The sequence below is a fragment of the Thalassophryne amazonica genome, chromosome 3 (assembly GCF_902500255.1).
Source record: "Thalassophryne amazonica chromosome 3, fThaAma1.1, whole genome shotgun sequence".
Classification (NCBI taxonomy): domain Eukaryota; kingdom Metazoa; phylum Chordata; class Actinopteri; order Batrachoidiformes; family Batrachoididae; genus Thalassophryne; species Thalassophryne amazonica.
In genome coordinates, this window is record NC_047105.1 from 110,087,766 (window position 1) to 110,104,790 (window position 17,025).

Below are 17,025 nucleotides of genomic sequence, written 5' to 3' on the forward strand. Positions count from 1 at the left end.
CACGGATTCTTGTCCTTATCACACTTTTTCAAACCGTCTTTCTCGCCATCTTTGCTCTGTCTTATGTCGCTCCGTGACACAGACATGCTGCAAAATTCTTCTTTTAAAAACTTGAAAGTTCTAAAAGTTTGCGATGTCCACATGCTACGTTCAGCTAGCTTCGCACAAGAGCCACACAGCGTCACCGCAGCAACCAACCAGTCCCGCTTTACGACAACTGTCATAACAGCCAGGCTTTGAGTGGCATTTATTTTCCTCGAAACTCCGCGGATCCGAGGAAACTGATTTGTATCTGTAACACACAGATCAGTGTCCGCGGACTTATAAAACTTGCACAATGTCGTAAAAAAAGAGAATGCTTTGCAATAAGCATTTTAAAAACTCAGTAACGATCACAATTAAAGAATACAACACTGACACTCCCGCACCCCTCCCCATGATGAAATCCGTGGAATTCCGCGGATCCGCGGAGTTTTCACAGCCCTGTGTGAGTTTCTCTGAATTTTCAGACCTTTTGTCTGACTTAGTGCTTAGCTCAGATAAGATAATTATAGTGGGTGATTTTAACATCCACATAGATGCTGAGAATGACAGCCTCAACACTGCATTTAATCTATTATAAGACTCAGTTGGCTTCGCTCAAAATGTAAATGAGTCCACCCACCATTTTAACCGCACTTTAGATCTTGTTCTGACATATGGCATAGAAATTGAAGACTTAACAGTATTCCCTGAAAACCCCCTGTTGTCTGATCATTTCTTAATAACATTTACATTTACTTTAATGGACTACCCAGCAGTGGGGAATAAGTTTTATTACAGTAGAAGTCTTTCTGAAAGCGCTGTAACTAGGTTTAAGGATATGATTCCTTCTTTGTCATGTTCTTCAATGCCATATACCAACACAGTGCAGAGTAGCTACCTAAACTCTGTGAGTGAGATAGATTATCTCATCAGTAGCTTTACATCCTCACTGAGCACAACTTTGGATGCTGTAGCTCCTCTGAAAAAGAAAAAGAGAGCCTTAAATCAGAAATGCTTGACTCCGTGGTATAACCCACAAACTCGCAGCTTAAAGCAGATAACCCGTAAGCTGGAGAGGAAATGGCGTCTCACTAATTTAGAAGATCTTCATTTAGCCTGGAAAAAGAGTCTGTTGCTCTATAAAAAAGCCCTCCGTAAAGCTAGGACATCTTACTATTCATCACTAATTGAAGAAAATAAGAACAACCCCAGGTTTCTTTTCAGCACTGTAGCCAGGCTGAGAAAGAGTCAGAGCTCTATTGAGCCGAGTATTCCTTTAACTAGTAATGACTTCATGACTTTCTTTGCAAATAAAATTTTAACTATTAGAGAAACAATTATTCATAACCATCCCAAAGACATATCTTTATGTTCGGCTGCCTTCAGTAATGCTGGTATTTGGTTAGACTCTTTCTCTCAGTTTGTTCTGTCTGAGTTATTTTCATTAGTTACTTCCTCCAAACCATCAACATGTCTATTAGACCCCATTCCTACCAGGCTGCTCAAGGAAGCCCTACCATTAGTTAATGCTTCGATCTTAAATATGATCAATCTATCTTTATTAGTTGGCTATGTACCACAGGGTTTTAAGGTGGCAGTAATTAAACCATTACTTAAAAAGCCATCACTTAGCTATCTTAGCTAATTATAGGCCAATCTCCAACCTTGCTTTTCTCTCAAAAATTCTTGAAAGGGTAGTTGTAAAACAGCTAACTGATCATCTGCAGAGGAATGGTCTATTTGAAGAGTTTCAGTCAGGTTTCAGAATTCATCATAGTACAGAAACAGCATTAGTGAAGGTTACAAATGATCTTCTTATAGCCTCAGACAGTGGACTCATCTCTGTGCTTGTCCTGTTAGATCTCAGTGGAGCTTTTGATACTGTTGACCATAAAATTTTATTACAGAGATTAGAGCATGCCATAGGTATTAATGGCACTGCGCTGCAGTGGTTTGAATCATATTTATCTAATAGATTACAATTTGTTCATGTAAATGGGGAGTCTTCTTCACAGACTAAGATTAATTATGGAGTTCCACAAGGTTCTGTGCTAGGACCAATTTTATTCACTTTATACATGCTTCCCTTAGGCAGTGTTATTAGAAAGCATTGCTTAAATTTTCATTGTTGCGCAGATGATACCCAGCTTTATCTATCCATGAAGCCAGAGGACACGCACCAATTAGTTAAACTGCAGGAATGTCTTTCAGACATAAAGACATGGATGACCTCTAATTTCCTGCTTTTAAATTCAGATACAACTGAAGTTATTGTACTTGGCCCCACAAATCATAGAAACATGGTGTCTAACCAGATCCTTACTCTGGATGGCATTACCCTGACCTCCAGTAATACTGTGACAAATCTCGGAGTCATTTTTGATCACGATATGTCCTTCAATGCGCATATTAAGCAAATATGTAGGACTGCTTTTTTGCATTTGCGCAATATCTCTAAAATTAGAAAGGTCTTGTCTCAGAGTGATGCTGAAAAACTAATTCATGCATTTATTTCTTCTAGGCTGGACTATTGTAATTCATTATTATCAGGTTGTCCTAAAAGTTCCCTGAAAAGCCTTCAGTTAATTCAAAATGCTGCAGCTAGAGTGCTGACAGGGACTAAAAGGAGAGAGCATATTTCACCCATATTGGTCTCTCTTCATTGGCTCCCTGTTAATTCCAGAATAGAATTTAAAATTCTTCTTCTTACTTATAAGGTTTTGAATAATCAGGTCCCATCTTATCTTAGGGACCTCTTAGTACCATATCACCCTTCGCTCTCAGACTGCAGGCTTACTTGTAGTTTCTAGGGTTTGTAAGAGTAGAATGGGAGGCAGAGCCTTCAGTTTTCAGGCTCCTCTCCTGTGGAACCAGCTCCCAATTCGGATTAGGGAGACAGACACCCTCTCTACTTTAAAGATTAAGCTTAAAACTTTCCTTTTTGCTAAAGCTTATAGTTAGGGCTGGATCAGGTGACCCTGAAGCATCCCTTAGTTATGCTGCTATAGAGTTAGACTGCTGGGGGGTTCCCATGATGCACTGAGTGTTTCTTTCTCTTTTTGCTCTGTATGCACCACTCTGCTTTTAATCATTAGTGATTGATCTCTGCTCTCTTTCACTGCATGTCTTTTTCCTGGTTCTCTCCCTCAGCCCCAACCAGTCCCAGCAGAAGACTGCCCCTCCCTGAGCCTGATTCTATTGGAGGTTTCTTCCTGTTAAAAGGGAGTTTTTCCTTCCCACTGTCGCCAAGTGCTTAATTGCTCACAGGGGGTCGTTTTGACCATTGGGGTTTTTCTCTAATTATTGTATGGATTTTGCCTTACAATATAAAGCGCCTTGGGGCAACTGTTTGTTGTGATTTGGCGCTATATAAATAAAACTGATTTGATTTTGATTTGATTTGATAACAAAATAAACCAATAAAATAAAATGCAAGTATCTTAACCTCATCTACAGCTCACTGTCACCATAAAGAAAACAATAAACAATATGCAGAATATTCTTACAGAAAAGGTGTGACGTGTTATGGTCGTACTTGTCAAACAAAGCAATAGAGGAGGCGGAGCGAGCAGGAGCACCTGTCAATCACAGCGAAGAGGGCGGAGCGAGCAGGAGCACCTGTCAATCACAGCGAAAGAGTGGGCGGAGCGAGTCGGAGCACACCGACACATCAAAGAGCCCGTTAAAATGATCCTGCTCGTTCTGAGGTAAACTACACTCTCAACATCCGTGAAACCAACAAAATAATAACACGTACCGCTTCGTGTACTCTTAAAATCCACACGGGGATACTTTAATCATCTGACAGAATTGACAAGTGGAGTTTGTGTCCAGAAGAGGATAATATTTCTAAACTGTGCAGGTAAGCTCTTAATATTTACCCTTGAGCCATAGATTGCGGAAATAATACAATACGTACATCATACCAACAACTTCTAAACATGTTCTAGCGTTGAAACTGGTACGACGGAGTTTTAGGGCCACATTGAATTTCTTTTCTTTTTTTTTTTTTTTTTTTGGACTTCGAGAATAAAGTCGTAATATTACGAGAAAAAAGTCGTAACATTACGAGAATAAAGTCGTAATTTTACAAGAAAAAAGCAATATTACAAGAAAAAGTCGAAATATATTATGACTTTATTCTCGTAAAATTACGAATTTATTCTCGTAAAATTACGACTTTATTCTCACAATATTACGACTTTTTCTCGTAAAATTACGACTTTTTTCTTGTAATATAACGACTTTATTCTCGAAGTCTAAAAAGAAAAAAAAAATCTATGTGGCCCTAAAACGCCGTCCTACAAAGGCAAAAAAAAAAAAAGGAAAAAGTGATGAACATTGATCATCTAAAATAGATTTGACTGTAATATTTCCTACAAAGTATACAAAATGACATTTTGTTCAAAAAGACTTTACGTTATTGTTTGGATTTGTTGCCCCTTGTAACAGACAGTCTGAATATAACAGCTCCTAAAGTTTACTGAATGCACTGTTACTCAGTATTTAACCTGAGAGGTTTTATGTTTTCTTTGAGCTCAGATGTCATTTTGCATGTGGCCTGGAGCCAGTATGAGCTGGACTGATGCTGCTTAACCCGAGGCTTGGTGTTATATTAAGAAACACAAGAAGCTCCACTGCACATAAAACAAATAATCTGGTTAGGGTGTTGCACAATATTGATTAAATGGATTTATCACAGATTGTTTTTTAAGGGTAAAAAACTCAAGTGGTGAACCAATTTGAGATGACCAAAATGTACACAACTTTTTCTACTTTAGTTTCAGTGTCAGGCAAGTATCCAGAAATGTTATTGATATTATCAAAACAATGAAAAAGTGCTTACTAAAGAGAAATCTTGAATCATAAGTACTTTATATGTTCCAGTATGAAGCACTGTTTTGGAAGAAGTATTCAATATTCTGATTTGTTTTCATACTATAGTAGTCACATGGTGCAGGTTAGAAACTATCCTGGCACATTAGTACCTGTTTTAGGTTTGAGGTTCCATTGCAGCTTGAAGTGGAGGTTCGGTTGAGACAGCAGGAGGTTGGTCTTGGGGTGTACTCATATTTGGCTCAGGTGTCTTGGACGGTGTCAAACAAGAATTTCTTCTTCTCCACTCCCCTACTGGCCTGTACGGAAGCGTATTGCATTCACTGGATAAAAAAAAAAAAAATATATATATATATATATATATATATATATATATGAAAATGGCTGAGCGACTGCCGCTTTGCTCCATCAAAATTTTTTCAGAAACTGAGAGAGACAGTCAGGTGAACACCATTTGGAAAATTCAGATGGCTTTTCAGGGACGATTTTCTGGGTATCGCACAGATTAAGGAGTGTTACAGCCGGTTTAAAGACAGCGCACAATGGCGGAGGGCGCGCCACGCTCCGAGCAGTGATCGACAGGCTGAAACGACCAGATCATTTCCAAACTGAATGCTGTGTTGATCCGGGACGTCGTCTGACTACCAGAGGAAATGGCAAGAGAGGTGGACATACCACTTTTTCGGCACATTACACTGTTACAGGAGATTTTGTAATGAAAGACGTGCGGCAGAATTCGCGCGTCAGGACGGAGCCGCGTAATGGCGCACAACAAAAAGCACCTCCGTGTTGGAAGTCTCACAGGACATGCCCAGCTCTTCCACCATTGGATGATTCAGACGACTTTGGGTGGCTTTTCAGTCGAGTGAGTATCCGAGAAATTGTCAAAGATCTGGGCATGCCACAACATGTCCTCTGAGACCAACATGGAGGTGCTTTCGTTCCGCGCCATTAGCGGCTCCGTGGCGAATTCCTCCGCTCCTGTTTTCATGACAAAATCTCCTTTAACAGTGGAATGTGCCGGAAAAGTGCTGATGTCCACCTCTCTTGCCATTTCCTCTGGTAGTCAGACGACGTCCCGGATCAACACAGCCTTCACTTTGGAAATGATCTGGTCGTTTCAGCCTGTTGATCGCCGCTCGGAGCGCGGCGCGCCCTCCGCCATTGTGCGCCATCTTTAAACGGGCTGTAACACTCCTTAATCTGTGTGATACCCAGAAAATCGTCCCTGAAAGCCATCTGAATTTTCCGAATGGTGTCCACCTGGCTGTCTCTCACAGTTTCTGGAAAAATTTGATACATTGCTGCTCCAGCCGTTCAGACATTTTCCTCACAATAAAAATCCGACGAGGGGGGAGGACCAGTGCTCACTCAAAGCCTGTTCACAGGTGAATGACGCAACCGACAGGCGTGAAAAAACAAAGGTTCAAGCTTGGCTGATGCAATCACACGTGATTCAAATCCTTATGGTTTTTGCAAAAAATAAAAAGGTCCGTTACTTTTCTAACAGACCTCGTATAGAAAACAATTTAGACACCTGATCTTTTCTCATAATTACAAGATCCTGATCTTGTAATTATGAGATCTATTCTCGTAATTACGAGATCAACAGTCAATTTATTTATTTTTATCCAGTGAATGTAATACGCTTCTGTAGGCCTGCACTCATACTGCACATCATGTTCTGTGCCCAAGCACGTCTACGTTAACACGACGTGGCTTTTGTTTTGAAAAAGAGTGCTGTCCCACACCTCAATAATGAGGTATATCATTGAAAGATTATTGAGTTTAGCTGTAATTGGACGAGATTAGTTTTATATAGGGAAGTGGAGTAATGGAATTCTGACCAGACTGCACAGGATCAGAAAGCTAAATGTCAGAGATGGTAGTAGCTACTTAATAAACAGTCCAGACGCACAGCAGTCACTCCTCCTGTATGCGTGACCCTAACTCAAAGCAGGACAGTTGGTCTGAACATTTCTCATACAAGCATAAAACAAACGCATCCCAGCCCACTAACTTTGGATTTTTTTTTCTTTAACAAAACAGCTGGTCTTTGAAGAGCAGGCTGTGGCATGACAAGTCAAGTGATCCAAAGACGCACCGTGTGTTTTCTAAATGTGTCTTTATGCACCTCCACACTTGAGATAATGATTTTCCATAGTGTATTAATGATTAATCTGAGGTAATTTCTTTGGCTCAATTTAAATTGCCAGAATATATACTGGTGTGGATGCAAATAGAAATGATGATGCATAAAAGTGACTGAAATGGCACATTTGGGTGTGAAAAAAGAAAAAACTTATGAACTCTGGTAATAATTATTTTACCCCACCTCATTATCTAAAACCTGTCCTGTGAAGAAATATTTTGCAGCATTTCTCACTGACACCAATTCACGTTCATCAATAAGTGTGAGAAACCAGTCCTGCTATTAACCCAAATGTTCGCGAATTAATTGAAGACTGTATTATACAAGTAGCAATAATAATATTAGTGCTAACCTCTGTTAGACCTCTGCAAGTCAGGTCAGATGCTTGAAGTGATACAAAAGCACTTTAAACCAGCAGCCCTTTATATTTTAAAAGCTGGAAGGTACCCAGATTCAGCTTTTTTAATGAATGAAATAAAAAAAATAAAAAAATTAGATTCACACCCCCATGTGACAAAGTCACATCACCTGGTACTGAACTGATATAGCTACATCTGTCCTTCATGTACAATGTGTGTGGAATTAATTGTGTAAAAACTTGCATTTTCAAATCCAAGTAGATGTCTGTGTTGTGATTCATCAAAGTGAAGCATACCTTTGTTGTGATTAATCATCACCATAGTGCCTATGAACGAACCACTGATCCAGTAAAATGGCTCTAGTGTTTCTTAAAATCATAGTTATGTTGACAAGCATCAGTATCATTGAATCCTGAATTACCGATCAGGGATTTTCCTTTTAAGCATTTGGAGTTGTAATTAATCTTAGCTCATTGGCTGACAGTTGGATTATCTTCTTCTTTGTCTTTCGGCTGTTCCCGTGAGGGGTCGCCAGAGCAGATCAATCGTTTCCATCTCACCCTGTCCTCTGTATCTTCCTCTGTCACACCAACCACCTGCATGTCCTCTCTCAGCACATCCATGAACCTCCTCTTTGGTCTCCCTCTTCTCCTCCTGCCTGGTGGCTCCATCCTCAGCATCCTTCTCCCTATATACCCTGGGTCCCTCCTCTGCACATGTCCAAACCATCTCAATCTCGCCTCTCTGACTTTGTCTCCAAACCGTCCCACCTGAGCTGTCCCTCTGATATGTTCATTCCTAATCTTGTCCATTCTTGTCACTCCCAAAGAGAATCTCAACATCTTCAGCATTGCCACCTCCAGCTCTGCCTCCTGTCTTTTTGTTAGTGCCACTGTCTCTAAACCATACAACATAGCTGGTCTCACTACTGTTTTGTAAACTTTCCCCTTCACCCTTGCTGATATTCTTCACAAATCACTCCTGCCACCTTTCTCCACCCACTCCACCCTGCCTGCACTCTCTTCTTCACCTCTCTACCACACTCTCCATTACTTTGAACAGTTGACCCCAAATATTTAAACTCATCTACTTTCACCACTTCTACTCCTTGTAACTGCACTATTCCACTGGGCTCCCTCTCATTCACACACATGTACTCAGTCTTGCTTCTACTGACTTTCATTCCCCTTCTCTCCAAAGCATATCTCCACTTCTCCAGACTAGACTCAACTTGCTCTCTACTCTCACTACAGATCACAATGTCATCTGCAAACATCATAGTCCATGGGGACTCCTGTCTGATCTCATCCGTCAACCTGTCCATCACCACTGCAAACAAGAAAGGACTCAGAGCTGATCCTTGGTGTAATCCCACCTCTACCTTGAATGAGTCTGTCATTCCGACTGCGCATCTCACCGCTGTCACACTATTCTTGTACATGTCCTGCACTACCCTAACATACTTCTCTGCCACTCCAGACTTCCTCATACAATACCACAACTCTTCTCTTGGCACCCTATCATAAGCTTTTTCTAGGTCTTTCTAAGCTCTTTCTGTCCTTCTCTGTACTTTTCCAACAGTATTCTCAGAGCAAACATTGCATCTGTAGTGGTCTTTCTCGGCATGAAACCATATTGCTGCTCACAGATCTTCAGCTGTTTTCTAAGCCTAGCTTCTACTACTCTTTCCCATAACTTCATGCTGTGGCTGATCAGCTTTATGTCTCTGTAGTTACTGCAGCTCTGCACATCACCCTTTTTCTTGAAAATAGGAACCAGCACACTTCGTCTCCACTCCTCAGACATGCTCTCACTTTCCAAGATTTTATTAAACAATCTGGTTAGAAACTCTACTGCCATCTCTCCTAGACATTTCCATGCCTCCACTGGAATGTCATCTGGACCGACTGCCTTTCCGCTCTTCATCCTCTTCATAGTAGCCCTCACTTCTTCCTTGCTAATCTCTTGTACTTCCTGATTTACTCTCACCACATCATCCAGCCTTTTCTCTTGCTCATTTTCTTTATTCATCAACTCTTCAAAATATTCCCTCCACCTTCTCAGCACACACTCCTCACTTGTCAGCACATTACCATAGTTGGATTATAATAGTGACAATTCATAACGGACTTCATCTCAAAGCCCTTCACGTGTACAAAATTCCCCAAAGGGCAAGCTGTTAACTCCCAAAACATGAATCAGCTGCAAATCGTCAATTATCCGCAAACCGTTAATTGCAAAATGTGAATACTGAAAAAAAAAACCTCCCATGAAGCAGGAATCATATGCAATACATGTAAAATCGTAGCTGCCTCCAATGCCTCGTACACCTGTTGCTACAACTATTTGCGCACACCAGCAGCTGAAAGTGTGCCCTGTGAGAGCCCATTCTATCCCTTTTGTGGCAGGTGTCAGCCATATTCCACGTGCCACACACGAACATCTACACCGTTCACTTGGAATTTAGAAAATGTGTGGCCATTCATGCTATTAGCATGAAAACAGTCAGCAGATGATGACGTTCGAGCTGGCAGTGAAATTTGTCTACGTGCCCTCACGACTGTGAACTTGCCAAGTACGCATGTGGCATGCCAGAGTGTTTTCCCCGCCACAACACGTGTGCGTGTGTTTTGTGCGCTCCCTCCGCTCCTCTCCCAACACATGGCATGTGTGTAGTTTGCGCACCCCCTGGAGGCGAGGTGCATCATCTGATCACAGCGTGACACGTTGGTCTGTGCTCTGAACGGACGGGGTGTGGCTGGCTGTCACAGATGCTGAGACATCTCTGGTCCTGGACATCACAGTTGCAGAACACGTACCGTGAGAAGCAGTTCACTCATTTCATTCATGTCCACAGTTGCTGGCGTGTCTCCAACTGGCCGCCAGGCTTGGGGAGTAACTGAATACATGTAATGGTGTTATGTAATTAGGATACAAAAAAAGGTAGCTGTATTTCGCTACAGTTACAGAAAAATAGGCGTATTCAGATTACAGGTATATTTAGTAAAAATGGGGATTAGTTCGCAGGATTACAATTTTAAGGCATTTTATGATATTATCTGTATATAATATTTTTTTTTTCTTTGAAATGAAAACGTCCCTTCATGAACAGCGACATGACGTCTCCTAACCGTGCAAAATATTGATGAAGTTCCCGGATGTTAATGCATTTTCAATGGAGATTCGCGACTGAACACACTCAGAAAAATGCTTGCAAAATACGTGTTAAAATGCCATTTTGACCTGGATATCGAACAAGTAAAATTAAATTACATTAAATTATGTCAGGAAAGTATTAAACTTACTCTGACACACACACATTCCCAAATATTAGTGTTGAAAGTTAGTTGAGGCGTCCTGCAGCTGCTGCTGTGTTCAACGCAGCGCGGCTTCTAAAACCATTACAGTACATTTATATATATTATATTTTTACACAATTATCCTTTATTGACCGAGTTTCATTCATGAAGTCAGTGGTGTGTGTACACATCTCTATGTGTGGGTGTGACTGTGAGCAGCACAGTGCGCGGGTCATTATAATCTCATTATTTTAAGGTGCAAATTAAAAAAAATCCCCCATCTCGTCAAATAATTTTAATCACTAACGACAAGTATTTTAATTAGACATTGGTCGAGCAGTGGAAAATATCAACTAGACATAAGTGAAAAGTTAATGGTCCGTGTCATCGAGTGACACAGGTACAGCAGGAGACATACAGCTGTTTATCATCCAAATATCACAGACAAAGTGACAAGAATAACCAAAACCACTTATTTATGGAAGGAAATATTGTCTCCCTTGTTCCTCCGTTTGTGGCTTTGCCAACATGCGCAGCTTTCCGGCATATTCCACCTGTTTCTTGAACTTCTGTGCACGCAAATCACTAACTTGCCCAGAATTAAAATGGCGACCACGCCTCCTTACTGACAGTATTTACTTAATGGTTTTCATTATGCTTTTGTTCTTATTTTGAAAGTTCAATAAGTGGACTGATGTGTTAAACATGGTGCAGATGCTATGTGAAAGACTACAGTAAGATAATTTTATGTTTACTGAACAAGTAGTAGACTTTTTTGTTTTGTTTTGTATATTGTTCTGCAAGCCACTTTTAATTACAAATTCATCCGCCCACCACCTGAGTTTTCATTATCCTTCATTTGTTTGGCATTTTTTGTTGAAAATTAAGCAGGTGAACACTGGGTGTGTTTAAAACAATATTGTGGGTGCTCTTAATTCATAATGTGAAGTAAAACAGAGCATGCCATGTAAGAGAAACAGTTTCATTTTCCTTAATAAACAGTGGTATGTGGTCAAGACTATTTATATTTAGTTTCTTTTGTCTGTATTAGCATATTTGATATTGGAGTAATCCAGAAGTAATTGAAAGTAATCAAATTACATTACTTTAATATTATGGTACTTGGATTACGTTACTGACTACATTTTTCAACAGGTAACTAGTAACTGTATCGCAATACATTTTTAAAGTAACCCTCCCAACCCTGCCGACTGCGCGCTAGTGTCTGGTGGACAACGCTCTGCAGGACACCACGTCATATGGAACAGAGCTCACGTGGGTGATGTGAAAGTGAGATTGCCTGCTGCGTGTTTTGATCTGACGGTCCGTTTCAACCTGGGAGTAGCCTGTCCATGTGCGCTGTGCGCGCTCACTGGCTGCAGCATGTCGCCACAGTGATACATGTTTTTATTTATGTCCACTTGATAACAGCAAACAGACACACACGCGTCACAGTGGGCAGTTGTTTGACTTTGTCCATCCAAACACAGTACACGGTGTCTGTTTCAGTGGGAGGACACACCTGTCAGTTCTCAGCTCACAGACCAAAAACCACACGTGTGGGACAAATTTCTCTGTGAGTACGAAAGTGATTGTCTGTAGTCTGTTGTCGTGCCAAGAATGCAACTGGCCACACATTTTCTAAGTGCCATGCGAGCGGTGTTAGATGTTTGTACGTGTCACCTGGAATTTGGTTGGCACCTGCCATGAGAGGGTGCGATGGGTTTGCACAGTGCACACTTTGTCTTTCAGGCACTTGTGTGCACAAATAGTTGTAGCAACAGGTGTACGAGGCATTGGAGGCAGAGACAACATTACACGGTTTGCACACGATTCCTGCGTCATGCGCACTATGTGTGCACTTCGTCCAAACTTCGCACTGTGTGTGAAGTGACCCTACTTGATGTTGTTTAAAAACGCAAAAGTACTTTTTATCCAATTACTCAATTAATCACCAGAATAATCAATAGAATACTCGATTACAAAAATAATTAATAGCTGCAGCCCTAATTAAATTCAAAAGTCCGCAATATCCACAATCAGGATCACATCCGGATCAACCTTTGTCAGGCAATAGTGAGTGCCAGTCTGCAACTCACTTTCAAAGAGGAGAGTGATTGGGGCATGTTTGATTAAGATACAATGGAAAATACACAGTAAACTAGTGTGTTGCCCAAGGGGATCCACGTAGGTATCTGACATTTTTCATGGGTGGTAATAAATTAAGCAAAGCTTGTATAATGAGTTGGAATAGTGTTTGAGTCAAGAATGTGTTTTGAACCTTAGACCTCAACAATTTTTAGAAGAGGAACTCAACCATTTTATTTCCTCTTAATTATGTAATTTTGTAAAATATTAATTTACTGTCCTAATGTATTTATAAATTGTTTAGGTTCTTGTTATCATATACACACTATTATTATTATTATTATTATCATTATTTTATTTTATTTTTACTTCTATTTTGTCATTTGATTTTTAAACGGACCACAATGGAAACAAGTGTTTTCACTTTCTTGTGTCATCCACAGTGGTGGGCACAGATAACCAAAAAATTAACTTCAATAACAGATAATAAGATAACTGAAAAGTTATCTTTGATAAAGATAAACCGATAAACCACCCAAAAATGTATCGGAAGTTACAGATAATCAATAATTGATAAATTCCGGTGTTGTCTATGGGACATTTGCAGTTATTAAAGAGCTGAAATTGATTTTTAACATGATTGCTTTTGAAAGCATCAAAAGACCTAAAAAATAAGTAAGAATGCTTGACCATGCTGCCCCCTGCAGGAAATAGCACAGACAAATCCTGAGAGCACCCACAAAATCAACTTTTTACCAGAGGTGTCAAGTAACGAAGTACAAATACTTCGTTACTGTACTTAAGTACACTTTTTAGGTATCTGTACTTTACTCCTTTACTTATTTTTCTGCCTACTTCTGACTTCTACTCATTACATTTTCACACAAGTATCTGTACTTTCTATTCCTTACATTTTTAAAACAAACAGCCTCGTTACTCTTGGCTTCAGTTTAATATTTGTATATATATATATTTCACGTCATGTGCGCCTGTAATCAACTTTTCTGCAGCACGGCTTTGCTTTGAACCGTGAACCAATCGAAGCAGTGGTTCGCAGATTGAATGCTTCGACCTATTGCATGCTTCGACCTATTGCTTCGTTTATTCTTTCTTTCTTTCGCTTAATTTTCCCCCGCTAAAATCCTAAAAAGCACACTTCTGTGAGTATTATTTACCTTTTCTACGTTAAACCGACCTGTTATGGTCTTCTGAAACAGCTGATAGATGTATTTTATAACTTAAAAACGGGAGCGTTAGCATGTCTATGGCGTTTTCAATGTTAAAAGTTAGCATTAAGCAATTGCAGCTCTCATCACGTTCGGGTGCATTTGTTTTCAAATTGTAATATTTCTTAAATTTATTTTTGTTTATATATCAATAATCTAATGATTATTATATACAATTTTAGAGAAAGAGGCAAAAAGAACCTCAATAGAAACACAACAGAAAATATAAAAGCAACTAACAATGAACATACATAAATAAATACATACATAAATAAGTGTTTCCTGTGAACACCTAGTGACTCTTACACCTCCACTTCATCCCTGTCTTATTTAATGACAGTTTGTTTCGGTCAAACCATATTTTCAGTGTGTTAATTTCTTCAGTGATTTCCTCCAGAACTATCTGCCAAACTAGAAAACTGCTGCATCCTTGTAAGAGCAGAATACTACTGGAATGAATTTGAATAAGGAAAAGTTGTGTTGTTTTTTTTTTGTTGTTGTTGTTGTTTTTTTTCCTTCACTAAATGGATGTTGCACTCACTCCAGTTTATTGTCTGGAATAGTCCCAGATTGCATTTCAGAGCTTCTAGAATTGAAACATTTTCGTGCAGGTGGTGTTGGGGGGTAATTTTGGGTTTTGGGTCTTGGGCCACATGTAGAACGAATCAGATTTTAAATTAAGCTTTCAATTCATATAGTGGCATCTACCTTTTTTTTTTTTTTTTTAAAGGTTACTTTATACTTTTATACTTTAAGTAGGTTTTGGAGCACATACTTTTTCACTTTTACTTGAGTAAAGAGGTCAAGTTGATACTTCAACTTTTACCAGAGTGTTTTTAAACTGCAGTATCTATACTTCTACTTAAGTAACAAATGTGTGTACTTTTGACACCACTGCTTTTTACTAATCATAATCATTTTTCTTTCAACATTCTGCTCCTGCTGGAAGCTCTTGTTTACAACAACGCTCCCACCACAGAAGCACATCAAGAGCAGCTATAAGGCCAGCTCCTTATCAGTTTCAACACTCCGGTCAAGCGGAGGTCTTGAAAAATAAAGCCATACTAACTTATGTTTTTTTGAAAATACTGATAGAATAACTCCATTAATGTCAATTCTGTCATTTGTACAAAGTTAAAATATAACATATATCTTTTAATGTTGAATAAGGCACTAATTCTGAGGTTTTGTAACAAACACAGACCGCAAAGCATTCTGGGTAAAAGTGCTAAACAGTGATTGGTTCAGTAATCCATTATGTAAACCAACACGTTAATGTGACGTGTGTCGTGTGTTGGTTTAAAGATAAATGTGCTTTTGTAAAATATTCCATATTTATTTGTAAAAACAGGCATTTTTACGGAGCCCTGGAAGTGTCATCGCAATTGCATGTTTTAAAACTTTTATGATGTTGTAAAACGTGCACTCAATATTAGTAAGTAAGTAAATTTATTTATATAGTGCCTTTCACAGACATAAGGCCATGTACACACGTTGTCGGGTATTTGTAAAACCGAATATCTTACCCTTTCAGTTTGGGGAAAAAACTTCATCCACACTACGTCGTTTAAAAAAAAATCCATCCACATTGAACCATATAAATGTGTTGTAATTAGTCTGCCAAACCTTTGGGTGGCGGTACTGATTAAAATTCCATCCAATCAGGAGCCTTATTTTCTTGTCGTCACATCTACAAAAACTAAAAACATGGCGCCAACCTCGTTCGTGTGGACCGATAAGGAGTCGGAATTACTTCTAATCGTAGTTTTAGAATACAAAGTTAACAAATATATGCACCAAGTACCAACACTTTGAGAGCAGCCATGTACCGAGACGTTTAATACTGCCATGAACACTCCTGGCCAGTAGATGGCAGTAGTGGCCTTGAAAAAATGTCAAACAAAACTCCAGATAATCCGTGTCTGCTACATTTAAGATGCGTGGAATTTAACAAACGCAAATACACTAACGTCTATAAACCCAGAGAATATATTCACGAGAGTTTTAGGCACTAGAGTTTAATGCTGTTATCTGTGGACCCTGAACAGAGTGTCTGAAATGCATTTGTCCTGTCGTGAACGTCTGAGATTACCTTATGCTACCCATAATGCATTGCTGCCTGGCACAGCATGTGCTCACAAAACCTTAAAAATTAGCACATTACTTTAAAACGAAAACATATATCTGATATTTTCACTTTATAAACTTCAGACATGACAATAATTTTAAATAACTTGTCTAAAATCAGTGGTTAAAATTTGAACCATAAGTTAAACATGTATGCCTCTGGATGACTTGGTGACATTGCGATTATATTAGTATGGTGTTAAAGGAAATGACTTTTTTGGTCACCAGTTCTCCTTTGCTTATAGACGATAGAGTGGTTTCTGTTTGCAGAGGGTAGAGTAACATGCCTATTATGAAACTTTTAACAGGTAGGTCTCAACAGCTTTAACAGTTTTAAAAAATGTTTTTCACTGTTCAATTAGTTTAGTACGTTATCGGTCTAAAAGTTATCGGACGTTAATTCATCGAAGATAATTAGTCCGATGATGGTTTTTAAATTTATCTAAAAAGATAATCCGATAATGAAAACATTATCTTCGATAATTATCTGTTATTGGATTATCAGAAGTGTGCCCACCACTGGTCATCCATGTATTTTTAGCGTATTTACAATTATATTATGTACTTACACTGGACTAACTAAATGAAATCACTCACCACACTCACATTTTTAATCTAAAGATGACCTCTTGCCCTCTGCTGGAATGGCATGTGAGTTCAGAAAGTAGTTCGCAACATCCATTATTCAGAGTTATTAGCTAATAACCGTAGAAAATATTTGTCCTATCAGCGTGTGTTCATCCTTGACCACAAATACATAAGCATATGTCAGCTTTATCAGTCGATAAAGGATACCATCCTACAGAATGCTTTCAAATATGAAAGAATTTTGATGAATTTTTTAAATATTCATTGAATGTTAAAGATAGGGATTTTGCCTGACTTTGATCTTTGACCTAAGACCTTGAAAATTT

The 17,025-nt window shown here is 39.1% G+C and overlaps 1 protein-coding gene across 1 annotated transcript in view; it reads left to right on the plus strand.

The window, feature by feature from the left end:
• Positions 1 to 3,811: 3,811 nt before the first annotated feature.
• The window catches only part of mst1rb (macrophage stimulating 1 receptor b), a 203,679-nt gene continuing 190,465 nt past the window's right edge, over positions 3,812 to 17,025 (plus strand). The window contains exon 1 of the mRNA XM_034167302.1: positions 3,812 to 3,886. The gene's annotated coding sequence lies outside the window, so the exon portion shown is untranslated. The remainder of the gene's footprint in view (positions 3,887 to 17,025) is intronic.